Here is a 16,400-nt window from a genome sequence, read left to right as displayed (position 1 = left end):
GATTAAATACCACCAAAAGAAATCTCTATTTGTGTAGAACAAATGATACAAATTTCATTTGCGTACAGTGTTGCATGACCATGCATTTACTAGTTAAAGTAGTACAGTGCAGTAGCAAAAAATGCACTGGTCGTGAAGGGATAAAACCTTCCAGAGGCCAAGTGGTTAAAGGGATTTCAGGAGGGTGATTCAAATCATCAGCATGTATCCAAAAAGGAGAAGTTTTCAATGAACAGTACATGTAATATTTTACTTTGAATAAATGAAGTTAAACTTCACAGAAAAAGAATTGACTAGCTCAATAGGCATTTTTTTTTAATTTTTTATTATTTAATGATACAATCATGTCTAGCAGACATAACCCAAACCCCGTCTTTCTGTTTGGCCCGACAGTGTGGTTTTCAGACAATTCAAAGGGAACTTAGCCTATAATTTTATAGGCAAATGCTGCGATCCAGGTTTTCACTCCATCGCAATTTTTTTACATCTTTGCTACTTGTAATGATCGATGACCAAAGGTGCCCTGTTGAACTTTGCAGATCTTGGCCATTAAGTCTTCCACGCTTATTCCTTCTTATCTGCTATCAACAGAAATATTGTTCATCAATTTCTCTTCAGCTTCGGCTTTGATATCTTCATCCTGTTGGAAACAAAGCTTTGTGGTGAGCAGTATCATGCTAACGTTGTTAGAAATATTAGTATATTGTATATTTTGTAGTTGCCTGGCTGTCATGTTCACCTTTGCTTTGGTACTGTGAGGACCTGACCTCGGACAAGCATGCAGGTGTCTAACCTGCGGGTTAGTGACTCAAAAAGTGACTCCCCTGCAGCTCTCTCTCCCGATGCTTGCCATGGAGGTCCTGGGCACCTCTGAGGGATAGGTAAGCCCCAGACACATGGAGGATTTGGGTTTTGCAAATTCCCAGCAGTGTAGAAGTGATTGGGTGGCTTTACAGCTGCCCAAATCACTTCTGCTAGAAATTCGGCAGCTGGGAACAAAATGGTAAATAAACTGCTATTGCAGCTAAGGGTCTGTTTACATGCCAGTATTGTGACCACTGTAACAGTTAGGACAGCAGCAGCAAAACATTTTTTTGTAGTTTTGGATAGATTTGTTAAGTCCTTATTGGTGTCTGCGACCCTTTTGGGGAAATTTTATCTCACTTCCTGTCCCACTAAAAAAGATTTCCCATAATTTTCCATCCCATCAAGAAGTGAGGAACATTCTAAGTGGTTACAGACAGTTGTTAAATCTCGACAGAGATTCTATATCCAAAAATATATTTAAAAAAAAAAAAAGCATTGCTTGGATTTGGTCTTTAAAGTGACACTAAATATTTTATCCTCCGAAGAATAATCCATACACATCCATTACTTAATGGCCCTGTAATCTATTTTTTATTCATTGGTACTTGCTGTGTTTTTCTGACTCTATGTAGTGCTCCTTTTCCCCCCTCACTTCTATTAGTTTGGAAGGAGCAGTGCACGTTAGATGCGATCATGTGCACTGCTCAATACACACTACAAATTCCATAGTCCATAGTCCATCTCAGGGGTAATCAAGAGTGGGGTCATGGAGAACGCAGCCACCCTCTAACAGAAAGTTGGATCACAGCAGGAGATTAGGGGAAGCTGAGAGCAAGTGAAGGTACTTTTTCGAGTTAAGAATACATACTTGAAAAGAATTCAGAATTTAGTGTCACTTTAATTTACCTGACCAGTTGTGAAGAACATCTTATTTTGAATGATTTCCTGTAAAGGGCTTTTTGAACTATATACAGTATGGTAAAATCCCATTTAAAATAATAAATAAACATGGTAAAACAGCATCTGTTGTGAATAAATTGCTATTCATTAAATAAATCAAGCATTATACAATTTGATAGGTATACTCACATCCAACTATATACAGTAAGTGTAAAATTCTAGTTCATTTGGTTTTAATGATGGCTGTTGTGCAAGTTTCAGCAATACATTCATGCACAGTTGGCTAGCTGTGAGCAGATTTAACGTCATGTGCTCACATGCAGGCAGACCATAGCAGCATATTAAAAAGTGCTCTGTTTAATATATACTTCTGAGTACTTTGAAATGTAATAAATGAAAAAAAAAAAGAATAATTAATATACTCTGTTATTGCATAACATATGAACTGTCAGTATTCAAACATAACCATATTTGAATTAAAAAAATGTTAGAAAAATTACATAGTTTTATATTTTATAAGAAAGTAAAATAATTGCACATGTAATTTGAGCTGCCAATGTGCATTAATTTTGTAACTCAGTTATTTTATTCATTGAAAAATTTCTGATCATCATCTATTATGCGGCAAGGGACTATGCACTTGAAATATGTTTTTATAACTATGGGGCCTTCCCAAGCAAGATATGAGTGCATGTATAGAAGAGGTTGGGTTCAGTAAAATGTGGTATCACCAGCATCCCTGTTACATGTAAAATATCTCCTAATACATGATGGATTGTGAGTTGTCATACTGTGGTTGTAAACAGGCATCGGTGTATGGTTGATTTTGCAATGGATTGAATTCTTGATTGATCAGTCCACAATTGTTATGATCTCACTGACACAGATCACTGGTGAATTTGACCTACATATTTGAAAATGCTTAAAGGGGACTAACCAGGGTACTCACCAAAAAAATTCTGAAGTCTTAATTGTCATTTTTTTAGCACATTTGCCACCATACAGCTCTTTCCCTAGATTTATCTCAATTCTCTTTGGCCCCCAAAGTCCTAATAGCCACACTTACATTTCCAAGTGGAACAGAGACCTTAAAAGTACCAAAGACAAGGAAGACCAGTCACAGATCTGGTCCATGATGGCTTCCTTCTCCATCAATACACTAATACAATACACAGTTGAATCAGCCTTCAAAACAGTCTCAAAGTTGTACATAGTCCTGTCCAGGGCTTTTTTTCAGCTGGAACTTGGTTGAACTCGCTTCCACCACCTTTGGCTCAGGCCCTCTGCTCCCTGCTCACGACTATTACTTGCTTCTGTATTTACAAGTGACAGCTTGTCTCCCAATGGCTTCCATAGATCTGATCTCCTGAGTGACTCCCACTGAGTGCAGGATGGGGACAAGGGGGATGCAGGTGCCCAGGGTGCAGTGGGGATGTGGATGCGGACTACTGGATGATCTTCCTGCAAGAGAGAGGTGGAGCCACCCACAGTGTGCGGAGAGGTACTAGAGAAGAAGATGGGTGAAAGTGAGATGTGGATGGGGGATGCAGAGGTAAGCAGCTGTGGAAGAAGGCTGAGCTCTGCACTGTATGTATAGTGCACTCCCGAACTCTGCACATGGAGCACCCTTGAACTCTGCACTCTGTGTATAACCCCACTAAACTCTGCATTCGGTACATAAAGCACTCCTGGTATTTAATGCCACTTTAAGACCCTCCCACTGTTATTGAAATTTGACCATACCCACTATTTGATGCAGTTTGGAGGGTGTATGTGTCCGGGGAAGGAGGTTTCGGGGGGTTTGTGGTTGAGTTCCTGAACCTATTTTCTGAGAAAAAAAGCCCTGGTCCTGTCCCATTTGGCACATCTCCACCCATCCTCTCCTGGCACCTGTTTTCAAGGCTGCTATGTTCCTGGAGATACCATCCACATATGGTTGACATGTCCTATGTTTTTTGTTCTTAAACTTTTACAATCCTTTTTAACTTGTTCCTATCCTAGAGACCCATGGCATGATCTGTTACACTTGAAGCCCCCCCCCCCCGACCTCACAAGGTCCCAATTGAAATTGGTAACGTATGTAATAATGGTGGCGAAGTAAACTATAGCAAGAGCCAGGAAACAACAATTTGTCCCTTTTTACAGTCCACTGCCGCTTCTTTTTTTATCAATAAAAAGCTTACCAGCATGCTCTTAGACATGCACAAGAAATTCCTAAAAATATGGACCCCATGGTTTCAATATGCCCATCCTTCTATGCCTGCAGCCAGTTAAATGCTGCTATAGACTTTGAGGCCCCTGGAATCTGGATTGGGTGTCTCTGACATCCCTTCCTCTTCTCTTTTTTCCTTTCTCCTCCTACACCCTTTTTCACCTCCTATTCTCTTCAGCTATTTTGCTTGGAGACCCTTATTTAATACTTCCCTGCTTTCTGTAAGGCGGACGCAGCTTCCACATGAGCGTCCCTTGCTTTGTTATTGGCGCTCAGTCCATGTTTTTCCATACACTGCTATAAAACTTTATTGTTTTGCTAACAGGCATTTCGGCATATACATTGCTCTGCCCTTCAGTTAAGTCAGCCATAAACAGAATCTTGTCCAGTTCAGCAGGGACCAGCCTAAATTTAAACCATGTACAGGCAGGCTGAATGTACCCAAGTTGATCAATCGGTACATGCGAATATTGCTAGCCGATAGCCTGCAGGTATCCCCCCTTCTCCCCGCTGGGAGAACACAATGGCTCCACGGGAGGGATTACCCCACCTACACTGACTGTGTTGATGGGGAAATCAAGTGATTTTCTTTCCTGCAACCATGAATATCGCTCCATCTATGGCCAGATATACGCTTCTTTCTTTTGATGTTTAATAGATGCTGTTTTGAAAATCAATGACATTTCGATCTTGCCTATACATCTACAAGAGGTTCTGCTCTATATTCTTTAAAATCTCCTCTGCACTTCCAGTGTTTTATATGAACTCCAACGCTAAGGCTACAGTATAAGAGGGGACCATTAAGGGCTATATTGTGAATATCACACTTTTATTATTTATGAGAAATCTATTGTCAATGCACTGCTGTGAATGAGTCCTGTGATCTTCTGTAGTATGAATATCTATCTATCTATCTATCTATCTATCTATCTATCTATCTATCTATCTATCTATCTATCTATCTATCTATCTATCTATCTATCTATCTATCTATCTATCTATCTATCTATCTATCTATCTATCTATCTATCTATATCTGTTATGAAAATCCAGTGCACACTTGTGCCATTAGCTTCTTCCACTAGATAGCACTATAACCTGCTTTACTGAATTTGCAGTTATACAGCTTAAAGTAAATTTCCATTGTTCCATATTATTCCATAGTTTATTGCATCTTTAAACCAGAGTGCTTTCATACTAAGGTGTTTTAACTACCCACGTAAAATGAGTATACACATCTGCACGGTCTTTATCAGCTATAAGATCCCTTAACAGCTCAAGACTGCAAAATAAGCCATAATGCTGTATAATTTCTTCATGCTGTGAAAGCACATATGAAGAGTACAATACTGCACATGAACAAGATTGCACAAGGAACATCATGGCTCTGCCTCTGCAGGAGACATGGACCTCACAACCAAGATAGCGGCACCAATCAGCGCATGGTGAGGGGTTTCAATTACTACACAGGACAAGCTTTAACAGAAAGCATAACGTTGGTCATACTGTGAGTGAATGTCCTCAAGAGCCAGTTGAAATGTGAGCTGTGGGTGGCCCTGTCAATACCCTCCTGCCCAACATCTTTTAATTTGAAAGAACTGGGTGGAAAATTGTCAGCAGTACAGCAGCCACATCCAATCAGATGCAGCCACTGTTAAGGTATTCTGACAGCCATGAGTGCCAGATAATATAAACAAGAGCTGGCGGAGGGGGGTTCCTCCATTCATGCTGTGACATATCAGGGACATTTGAAGGAACATTATTTTTCATGGACAAAAATTCTGAAACCTGGGACTGAAATAAACAGTTAGTGGGGCAAAAACCTAGGACATTTTATTATCTTACAGGTTGTAGGAACAGGAATGAATATACCTATCTTAAAGATAAATAGAACATTTCAAACTATGTAGCGAACCAAATGTACACAAGTATACTGCCTGATATATTATTTTTTTCAGACCTTTTACACTATGATCCAGGATAGGAGAAAGCTTAATTCTTTTTTGCTGTACCCCATGTGTTCCAGGGGTCTTCAACTACAGACATACTAAAGGTAGTAGAGACTGTAGACATGCTCAAGGTATTGTTGGAAGCTGGAAACCTCCTGCAGAAGACTGGGAAAAAGATGTGTGAACCTGTTAGAGAACACTGCCATCTTGCAAATTAATACCCCTGCTCCCACTACTTGAATCTGCAAAGAACCACCACTACCAAAGGGCCACATGTTGGTTTCTAGTGTGCTATATATTTTATTATATTCTCAATTTATTTGTGAACCGATAATTTCTGACAAGCATTGATAAAAACATACATGATATAAATATGCTTAATTTTCCCTTATCTAGCATAAATTACATTTGAACAGGAGGTTAGGGGAAGCATTCCATTAGGCACATCTGTTTTGATGACTTTAAAAGGTACAATTTTAAAATAATTTTTTCAGAGACTTTCAAAGGCCAAAGTGCAATTTTAAAATAATTTTAAGATGATGTACTTTAACCTCCAGATGTAGGACTTACATCATCCCAACAAGGCTAATCATGATTGCCACAGATCATAAACCTGGAAGAAGCTGGCTAGTAGATGTTGGAGCTAACAATGGAACTTGGAGACATTGCATCGCTGGAGTGGAGGTGAGTATGGCTCTGATTTATTTAGCCCATGAGTTGAATATCTGGATAAAAAGCAGAATCTACTTTTTGTTTCTGTGTTGATGTAGCATTTTCCCTTGCATACTGATCTAATAATTCATGTTCTTGGAAATATAGCAAATAATGTTCATTTTCTTAAAACCCCTTTGGGCTTTTGCACTAACATACACAATAACTCAATTGGGGAGAAAATGGACTTGAGTATATGGATAACCTGGTCCATCTGACTTATCCTCGGACTAAGGGAGCTGTTAATTATCTGATAAGATGGAGTTTACCACTGTAAGACCAATTTTGAGAACAGACTTTAAATGATCAGAACACAACATAAAAACCAGCCTACCATAGGTAATTTTTAAATAGTGATTGAAACCACAAATAGTAAAAAAATAATAGGCATCAAAGTTATTGTGATGTCTGCATTTGAGTGTGCAAGAAAGGGTTACAATGAATAAGCTGAACTGAATAAGTGTCATCAACCTTGTAGAAAGGGAAATGCCTGGTAATACACCATGTAGGTATAATCAACAGGAAGAATTTAATTAAAAGCAACATCTGTCAGGATGATAGAGAGCAGTTTACATTTAGACTACATAATCCAGGGTGGACTGAAAGGTCCCCCAGAAAAACCCCAGATCCAAAATCTTAGGACCCCAAGCTAATGACCCTGCTTTGTCCGAACAACAGACACAGTCCCAATCTTCTACCGTCTTTGCAGGTCATGTTGGGAAATGCTGTTGTTCATTTTGAGCTCAGGTGTGCTCAATTGAATTGACATAATTTATGAGAACTTCAAAGTTTAACAAAAAATGTGATATATAGCAGTCTATCCAGACTGTATGAATAGTTTTCATTAATCTTTATTACCATGGACCAGTCTCTTTATAATATGGGAATGTTTATATGTGATCACGTACTCATGTTCTATCCATGTTACCATACTTGGAATGATTGGATAGCTCTTGTGATCCTGTGGGTCCCCCCTACCCAGACAAGGCAGATAGCACATGCAAAACCGGTATTTGATGATTTTTAATAGAACAATTGGACCTATACAATACTGATCTCAACTTTATATTTGGAGATTATATTCTTAGTCTTCTTCATACTTTTTAATCTGATATTTGATAATATATCTGATATCTGATATTTTTTATAGATCCATAAATTAGCATAGTTTAAGGAAGAGGTATTCATACATGTTTAAGGTGCATAAGCAACAATCTTTTATTAATCTTTTAATGTGCATAGTAATAAAATTGTACAAGTTTTAGTATATTAGCAGTCTAAGGCTGGATACACACTATACAAATTTTGTTGTTAGATTTCCTTTAGATTTACCTTCAACTATGTAGTGCAAGGGGCTGCCTGATTGCATACACATTGAAAGTGAACTCATACTATATGGTTTTGGTAAATCAAAAGGAAAAAGTCTACAGAAAATTGTATAGTGTGTATCCAGTTTAAGACTTTACTTGTACTTTAAAAGCCCCACAACGTTCCCTTTAATACAATTATAAAATATTTAATTGTTAACGCACACCAAACACAGAAGTAAACACACATTTTCCCACTTTAAAAAAAAAAAGGTGACAAAAGCAGTAAAAAACGTGAAAAAATGTCCCACGGGCTACTTTGCCACGTGTAGGGCAGTCCATTGAAGTCAATGGGCTGCCCTATGTGTGTCACTGGAAAAACAAGCCAAAAAACATCCGCTCCAACTACTCTAGGTGTGAATGGGGCAAAAGTAAAATTGGCGCATTTACACAAGAACAATAAGGCTCCATTCACATCTGTGTGTTTCCAAACGCATGGCAAACCACACAGAAAATGTACGCTTGCCATGCATTTCAGAAACGCTGCAAATTTGCATTGTGCTTGTGTTGTCATTGTATTTTAAAGGAACCCCAAGTGTGGCAAACGCACCAAAAACTGCGGTAAAGCACCATGGTCCGCTCCAAAAATAGTTCTGGAGCTTCTCTTGAGCGATTGTTGCGTTTAGGGCAGTCCATTCAAGTGTCCAATGCATGACGAGTGAAAACGCTCCATAACACCCAAAACAAACGCTTTTCGGAATGTGAGTTTTTACTACATGGTGATGTGAACAGGGCCTAACAATTGAGTGTCTCCATCCACTCCTATGTACTTATATAAAGATGGCCATACATTATGCAATCTCTGTACAATTTCCTTTAGATTTACCAGAGCCATGGGTTAGGATGACCCACCTGACCAATCCATTCCATTTCTATCAAATCAGGCAGACTCTTGCACTACATAGCTGATGGGAGATCTAAAGGAAATTGTACAATCAGATTGTCTAGGAAGTTGGTGGAAGATGGAATTGTAATTAGGAAGCTGTGGTCCAGAGTGGTGAACACATACTCTTCTGTGATGCAACAAGGAAGTGAAGGCTTCTGGGAGATGACCTAACAGGAAGTGAAAGCTAAGGAAGTGATGGAATCTGAAAATCCTTTCAAAAGTACAAATAAACTGTCAAGATTTTAAACCTCCTGTGAATAAGATAAGTGGAAGAAAAAAGCACATTGGGATGGCTGGGCCAGAAATGGCTTTGGCAAACACTTCTATTTTTTTATAAAAAATGAAATTCTGCCCGAAAAGGGGAACTTATCCTTTAAAACCACTGCCATTCCCCCCTCCTACCTATGTTGTATAGTGCCGGTAAGAGAAAAAAAGTCTGTGTAAATCTTCAGTCTGCTCTGGTCTGGTCACATGATGCCGAAGTTCCAGCTCCACTTTGTCATGGATTGCTGCTGCAGGGGAGAGGCGTGATCATTAACAACAGATGGACAATGGAAGCAGCTGAGTGACATCCTGGCTCACGGAATTCAGCCCTGTTATTGAACAATCTATGACAAAAGAGAGGCTTCTGCATCATGTGTTTGGACAGGAGCAGATTGAAAAGTCAGTTTTAGCATACTCATTTGATGTAGCCTTTACTTCTTTAAATGTGGTGGCTGCATTCGTTTTCTTTCTTTAAGGCCTTTTTTTACTTGGTCGTCCAGCTAGTAAAGTCTGTTATTTTTTCACTTCCTTTATTAGACCAAAAGCTGTACAGCAAAAGTGGCAGTTAGGCGGGTACTTCCAATGATCAGCTTTCTTTTATTTATTTATGTAAAAAACTTTATCCCAAAAGTGTTATCTGGAGTTCAACTTTAATTTGTCAGTCAAATCCATCTAAATCTGCTAGTGTACCTAACCCTATCATCCCCTCAGGTTGACAGTGCAGTCTTCTCCTTGAGCTCTCTTCTACTTGAACTGTCTTCTCATTGAGCTGTCTTCTCCTTGTCCTGTCTTCTTCCTCACTGTTGCTTACCCGCTAAAAACAGAAAAAGCTGATCTTCTAACGCTGTCTTCCTCCATTGTATTGTCTCCCGCTGTCTGCCATTTCTTATATAGCCAAGGGGCGTGGCCATCAGATGACGTCACCAGGAGAACCCCCCCTTGTGACAACATGTGACATCACAAGGGGCAGTTCTCTGGGTAACGTCATCGGATTGCCATGTCCCATGGCTATATAAGAAAAGGTAGATCAAGGAGAAGACAGAACAAGGAGAAGGCAGCTCAAGAGAAAACTGCACCGGAGGAAGAAGAAACTACTGGAGGCAGAAGACATCGGTACCAGGGAAAAAAGACACGTTGGAGCTACTACATGGGACATTTTTAATAAAGGACTTGTCAAAAACCGTCTCTTGTTTTATTTTTCACACTTCACTGCTTTTTGGGTAGGGGTACAATGTACCCCATACTTATTCATGTGGGGGTCCGGGGTCCGTGGGGCCCCCTTTCTTAAAGGGGGTTTCCAGATTCCGATAAGCCCCCTGCCCACAGACCCGCACATGCACTGGCCAGGGTTGTGGGGTAGAGGCTCTAGTCCCCATCAACATGGGGGCAAGGTGCTTTGGGGCAGGGGCAGAGCCCCCCACCTCAAAGCATCCACCCCCCATGTTGAGGGCATGCGGCCTGGTATAGTTCAGGAGGGGAGGGGGGCTCACTCGTCCTCTCCCTTTCCTGACCTTCCAGGCTGCATGCTTGGATAAGGATCTGGTATGGATTTCGGGGGGTCCTCACACCATTTTTTTAAAACAATTTGGCGTGGAAGGGTTCCCTTCCAATTCCATACTAGACCCAAAGGACCTGGTAAGGACCGGGGGGGAGGGGGGCATGCCGTTTTTGTCACTTTTTTTTTCTGGCAATGTTTTTTTTACATCAAGCTTTCAGTGGGAACCCACTGACAGCCGATGACCCATTGGTTGTTAAGAACGCAGCAGCCGACTTCCCGGCCTGCTCTTTAGCAACCAGCTATTTACAGTGTTTAAATATAAAAAATAAATACCCCAAAGCACATGAAAAATCGCATCAGAAACACAACACTTGCGTTTCTAGTGCAATTCCATTGAAGTCTATTACACGCAAAACGCAGGTAAAAAGTCCCCCACCCTTTCCAAAAACGCACTGGCTGCAAAGCACATAGGTGTGAACGTGTATCATTGGAAACGATGATTAAATGGACTGTAGTGAGTTTCTGCAAAATGCACTAAAAAAATGCATAGGTGTGAACCTAGGTTTAAGGAGTGTTAAGGTGCAATTTAATATTTTTTGGTGTTTGAATTTAAATACATTTTTAATGCATACTTCTCTTCCCTTTAGCAAAGTTGTATACAAAAAAGTTGAATACATCTCTTGATACTCATCATCCTAATATGTAATGTATGCTGTTGTATTGTGGCCAAAAGGACAAGACTGTCTATCAGAACTGCCTTTAGGGGAGTACAATGGAATCTACAATCAGTGACAGACCGTTGAGTGCTTGAGAGGCTGGTAGTACCGTTTTCTTCCATCACTAATGATACAGAACCAAATCTTGATGCCAGCGATGTAGGCTACATATGTATCAGTAAAAACAAGTCTGGAAATACAAAACAATTGCATATAACACCATGTAAATCAAAGGTTATATGCTTGTCCCTTCCACTACAGGCCCTTTTTAATTGCTTTTAAAACATCTGAACGAATAATTGAACAAATTCTATAAAATGAAAACCTCACAGCATTCAAAAAGAAACTGTCCTAATTGAGTCTATAGCAATTTTTGAGTAAATTATTGTTGTAGTGCTAAAAAGTGCCAACACTGGAAACTTACTCATTGCAAAGCTAAGCCTTCCTCCTAAAGATATGCAGTTGGCATTAAGCAGAGCATGACTGAATGTGTTCCCATATACAGCTCATCTGATATATCACATGCATATGCCTTCCCTCTTGCCGTATCTTTATAATATTTCATAGTCATAATAGCAAGGAGAACATGGTATGATAATGTTGCATGCATCAATAGAGGACGTGTCCGCGAAAAATGCTCCAACAATGGATTTCTGACTATACATCTCCGCTAATGTGATATATAAACACACAATGGCAGCGTGTTCATGTTTTATGCAGCTTTTACTCTGTATTATTCAGGGTTGGATAGTTTCTAGGTCAGTTGGGGGCTGTGGGCATTGAAGGGTCTTTAGTTCTACAGAGTATAAATCTTTTGCTTCTACCCCAGGGGAGGAGGATGGGGGGAGGGGGGTGGGCACGCCACTTTATGTCATGCTGGAAATTTACTGGGTTACGCACAGACAAGCTAAGATGTTCACTGGCCCTTTCTTTTGCAGAATAAGTCAGATCTTTCATCCCTGCAGATTTTTGGAGGGGGAGAAACGCAATGACAATCTTTACAATCATCAAGTGGAAAATCATATACAGTATGTCAATTTAGGTCCAAAAATCCTAAAAACATAAATTGAAATACATATATTGGTGACTTTGGAATGGCATGCTTTCTTGTGAAAGGTTGGAAAGGGCAACATTTGGAATACCAGTTGCTGCCCAACCACATCATTCACAGTGCTTAGCATGGTTACCTAGGAAATAATGTTAACTGGTGAGTATTTTGGCATGGACACCTATTTGGACAAACTTTAGAATGTAAATGTTAACATAAAAATCCAAAGCTATTTTTAAGACCTGTCAGAATTTACTTTGGCTGCCTGCATCTCATGGGGAGACTTTCCTTCACTTTCTGTATATAGACACAAGTAAGTGTGTGTGCCCCAAGTATTCCAGTTTTTTTTTTTCCCTCACTTTCAGTCTTACGATGATAGAGAAGGAAAAAAAAAGAGTGAACAGGGACACATAATGCAAAAAATAAAAAATAAAAACAATAAAAACCTGACATACGTTATAGGCCCTCCTTATTCTATAAGAAATATGGTAGCGAATCAATTGTTGTCATTTAAAACACGTGCACAGGAAGATTCACCTGCTGCTGCTTTATGTTCATTTTCTTTATATTATTCAGGTATCAAAGTTTTTTTGCCTCTTGCTGAGATCAAACAAAAAAGTTATTTTGTACAATATTACTAGACCTTGCAACCTGGAATTTCACTGTAGAAAACAGTTCTGAGTCTGTGCTCTTCTATTGCAACAAGGTCGAATCTTTTCTGGATCTTGAAGAGTTGTATATATATATATATATATATATATATATATATATATCTGTGTATATATATATATATATACAGTATATATATATATCTACATATATTTATATTTATATATATATATATAGATATAAATATCTATATATATATTGATACATATATCTATATATAGAGATATATATATATATGGAGTTTTCCAGGGGGCCGCTACCAGCCCCGGGCCCTCGGGCAGTGTCCGACTGCCCGAATAGTCAGTCTGCCCCTGCTTGTCTCAGTCCAGAGCACTAAATGTCATTTCTTTCTGCTGCCCCATTCTTCTGCTATCTGCTCAAGTCACTTCTGACAAGTTTTCTATGAAAAAAAGTTGACAGGGGAGGAACCTCCAGCACACAGCCTTTGATTGCAAGCCTCAGCTATGTTCCTGTATGCTGTGTGAAGGAGGTGTGTGCCTTCCTTCCAGTCATCTACCACTGAGCTCTCCACAGTGTAACTTCAGCTCTCCACCCCTTGCTTTCTGAAAGCTCAGACATGCTAAATAAATTCTACTCTTTGTACTGATGAAGAGAAGACCGCAGATAGACAAGTACAAGTTACGAAGGATTTGTCGTCACTTCACTATGTAAATGTAACAGTTTACAACCACAAGTAGGAAACAACCCAATCTGCATGGCATTACGTTTATTTAATTAATGCACTGTTTATCAGTAACAATTGCCCTTTTTTAATACTGTGATCACCTTATTTCATGCTTTATTGAATTTCATGATTGGATTTTCCTATTCTTTAACTCTGGTAAGTAAATATTTCCTACTCTTTTAGTATATCACCCCAATGTGTTTTTATGATAGACAGGATAAACATTAATAAAATGACTCTCGGCTCAAGTCTTTTTAGTTTTGAATAAAATTGGTGAAAGTTACCATTTCTGTTTTTATTTCTGTCTGTCACTCTATTTGAGAGACTTTCCCTCACTTTCCTGTCCTTGTGATGCCCCTACAAAAAGTGGGGTGTCGTTGTCACTGGGACAGTAAAGCGCAGACAACAATAAAAACATTGTCAGAGGTTCTAACCCATCTTCACTTTACTAAAAATGTGGGTCATTTATTTATTGATTTATTTATTTATTATTATTTTTTCTTGCATTTTCTACACATTTTGTTGGATATGCCTATATTTTATGTACTCAAGGAGTTCTAGTGTCAGTGAATAATTCTCTTGTATCAGTAAACTATTACTTCTATGTGAAAAATGTTATAATGCCAACTTCTGGCTGTCTCAGTTTTGTTTGCCAGTATGCAATCTCCTGAAGGAAGCAGCATAACCCAGTGTTCCAGAATTACGTCATTCTGTGTCCCTTGATGTATGATTAAGAAAAAAAGCATTTTTATCTTGATTTCAAAAGTAACTATTTTCCCTAACTGGCCAGCTCAGTAGATTGCTTTAAAAAAGGCCTGGATTCTTTCCTAAATGTACATAACTTGGGTACTAACATTTATAGGTAAAGTTGATCCAGGGAATATCCGATTGCCTCTCGGGCGATTGGGATGGAATTTTTTTTCCTGCTGGAGCAAATTGGATCATGCTTTGTTGGGGTTTTTCGCCTTCCTCAGGATCAACTGTGGGTAGAGGATTGTGCATATGGGATTGTATGATTTTTATTTATTTTTTTATTGGTTGAACTAGATGGACTTGTGTCTTTTTTCAACCTGACTAACTATGTAACTATATTTAACTAACTACATATATGTATTCTATTCTACACTAATTATCTTATCAAACACTTCCTTGCATCCATTGCTAGAAACAGAGCATAACCTCTACATTCCAGTAGTACCCACTGCCAATATTAATTAATAGGCAGCGGCAGACTTGAATTTAGAGCCTACATTACCCTTTCCTTTTTTCCTTGGCCTTGAAGACCAGCTCTGGTTACAAGGGAAATTGATGGATAAATAGCAATATTATTCAAGGAACCATGTTAAAGTCAACATTATTGTGTTATGTTAATCTGAGATTAATCTCCTTTCTGAAGGATTCTCTAAATTCCTGTATGTGCAGATGTACGGGATGTTTCATGTCACATAGTCCTAACTACGGAATTCCATCTGCTGTGCTGTACCTTGCATACTCTTAAGCACTGCATCCCATATGCTTTGTTGCATTTTACATATTCCTGACTGCAGCAATCTGTTCTTTTTGCTATTAACTCTTGACCAATGTTTAATACTCATGGACTTCATATACTTTATTTTATGCTGCATACTCCTGACCGCTGCACTTTACATTGGTATGTTGTACATTCAGGGCCACTGATAGGGGGGGGGACCACCAGTCCTGCTGTAGGGGGCCCGGGCACATAGGGGGGCCCCAACAGCACGGGGAATCGGTGCGATCGGGCAGAGGGGCAATTACAGAAGGAAGCCCGGTGCTGCTCTTTGCAGCAGCTGAAAGCTAGTTTCTCTCTCTCCTGCCAGCTTTCTTCTGCCGTGGGGAGAGACACAGACACGGGGCATCATTCCTATAATTGCTTCTCCAACACCAATCCCCCTCCCTGTGTACCCCCTTTCACTGTGATGCCCCCCCCTCCTGCAGCCCTGCAGGCTTCCCTGACCTTTTAAAAAAAAGAGAAAATTGTAAAAAAAATAATGATAATGAAACATTGTAATAAATAATTTAAAAAATTGTAAAATAAAATAACTGTAAACATTTTTTAAACAAATTATATCTTTTTTTTTAATGTAAAAAAACAATAAATTCACACAGGGTCTCTGTTTTGTTTATGTCCGCTAATAATAATTTTAGTGTATTTTTAGTGAAAATTATTTTAGTGTATTTTTAGTGAGAATATTGTCTTATATTTGGGGGGGGGGGGGGCTGCGAGATAGGCTGTATGGGGCCCCGTCATTTCTGACAGCAGCTCTGTGTACATTACATAGTCATGAATGTTGTGCTTTGTAAGCTGTTCTATATATTATATACTACTAACCAAAGTGTTTACATTGCAAGTGCAACAATTAGTATCCTTTTACTGTACATTTTATACTAGTGGCTAAAGTGTTCATTGTCTCAAATTGCTGCTTGCTGAGTAGTCCCCAAATATTTTGATGAAGTCTCTTTAACGGCTTGCCGACCGCCCGCCGCAGTTGTACGGCGGCAGTCTGGCGCTCCCAGGCAAAGTGCTGTACATGTACACCGCTAGCCTGGGAGGAGCTAGGGGGCGATCACGCACCGTCAGAGACGCGCCCCCGCTCATTGGATGGGGAGTCAGTGCGTGTGACCGGTGGCTCCGATGGCCACCGGCCACTAGCGATCTCCCGCTGCAGT

General features: G+C 39.5%; 1 long non-coding RNA gene across 1 annotated transcript in view; it reads right to left on the bottom strand.

Annotated features, from left to right (window-relative positions):
- Nucleotides 1-332: 332 nt before the first annotated feature.
- The window catches only part of LOC309563707, a 96,207-nt gene continuing 80,139 nt past the window's right edge, over nucleotides 333-16,400 (bottom strand). The window contains exon 4 of the long non-coding RNA XR_014225730.1: nucleotides 333-640. This is a non-coding gene — a long non-coding RNA (uncharacterized lncRNA). The remainder of the gene's footprint in view (nucleotides 641-16,400) is intronic.

Source organism: Pelophylax lessonae, assembly GCF_965119305.1.
Source record: "Pelophylax lessonae genome assembly, chromosome: 1".
In the NCBI taxonomy this organism is placed as follows: domain Eukaryota; kingdom Metazoa; phylum Chordata; class Amphibia; order Anura; family Ranidae; genus Pelophylax; species Pelophylax lessonae.
The sequence above is the reverse complement of the archived record's forward strand: the minus strand, read 5'-3'. Positions and strand labels throughout refer to the sequence as shown.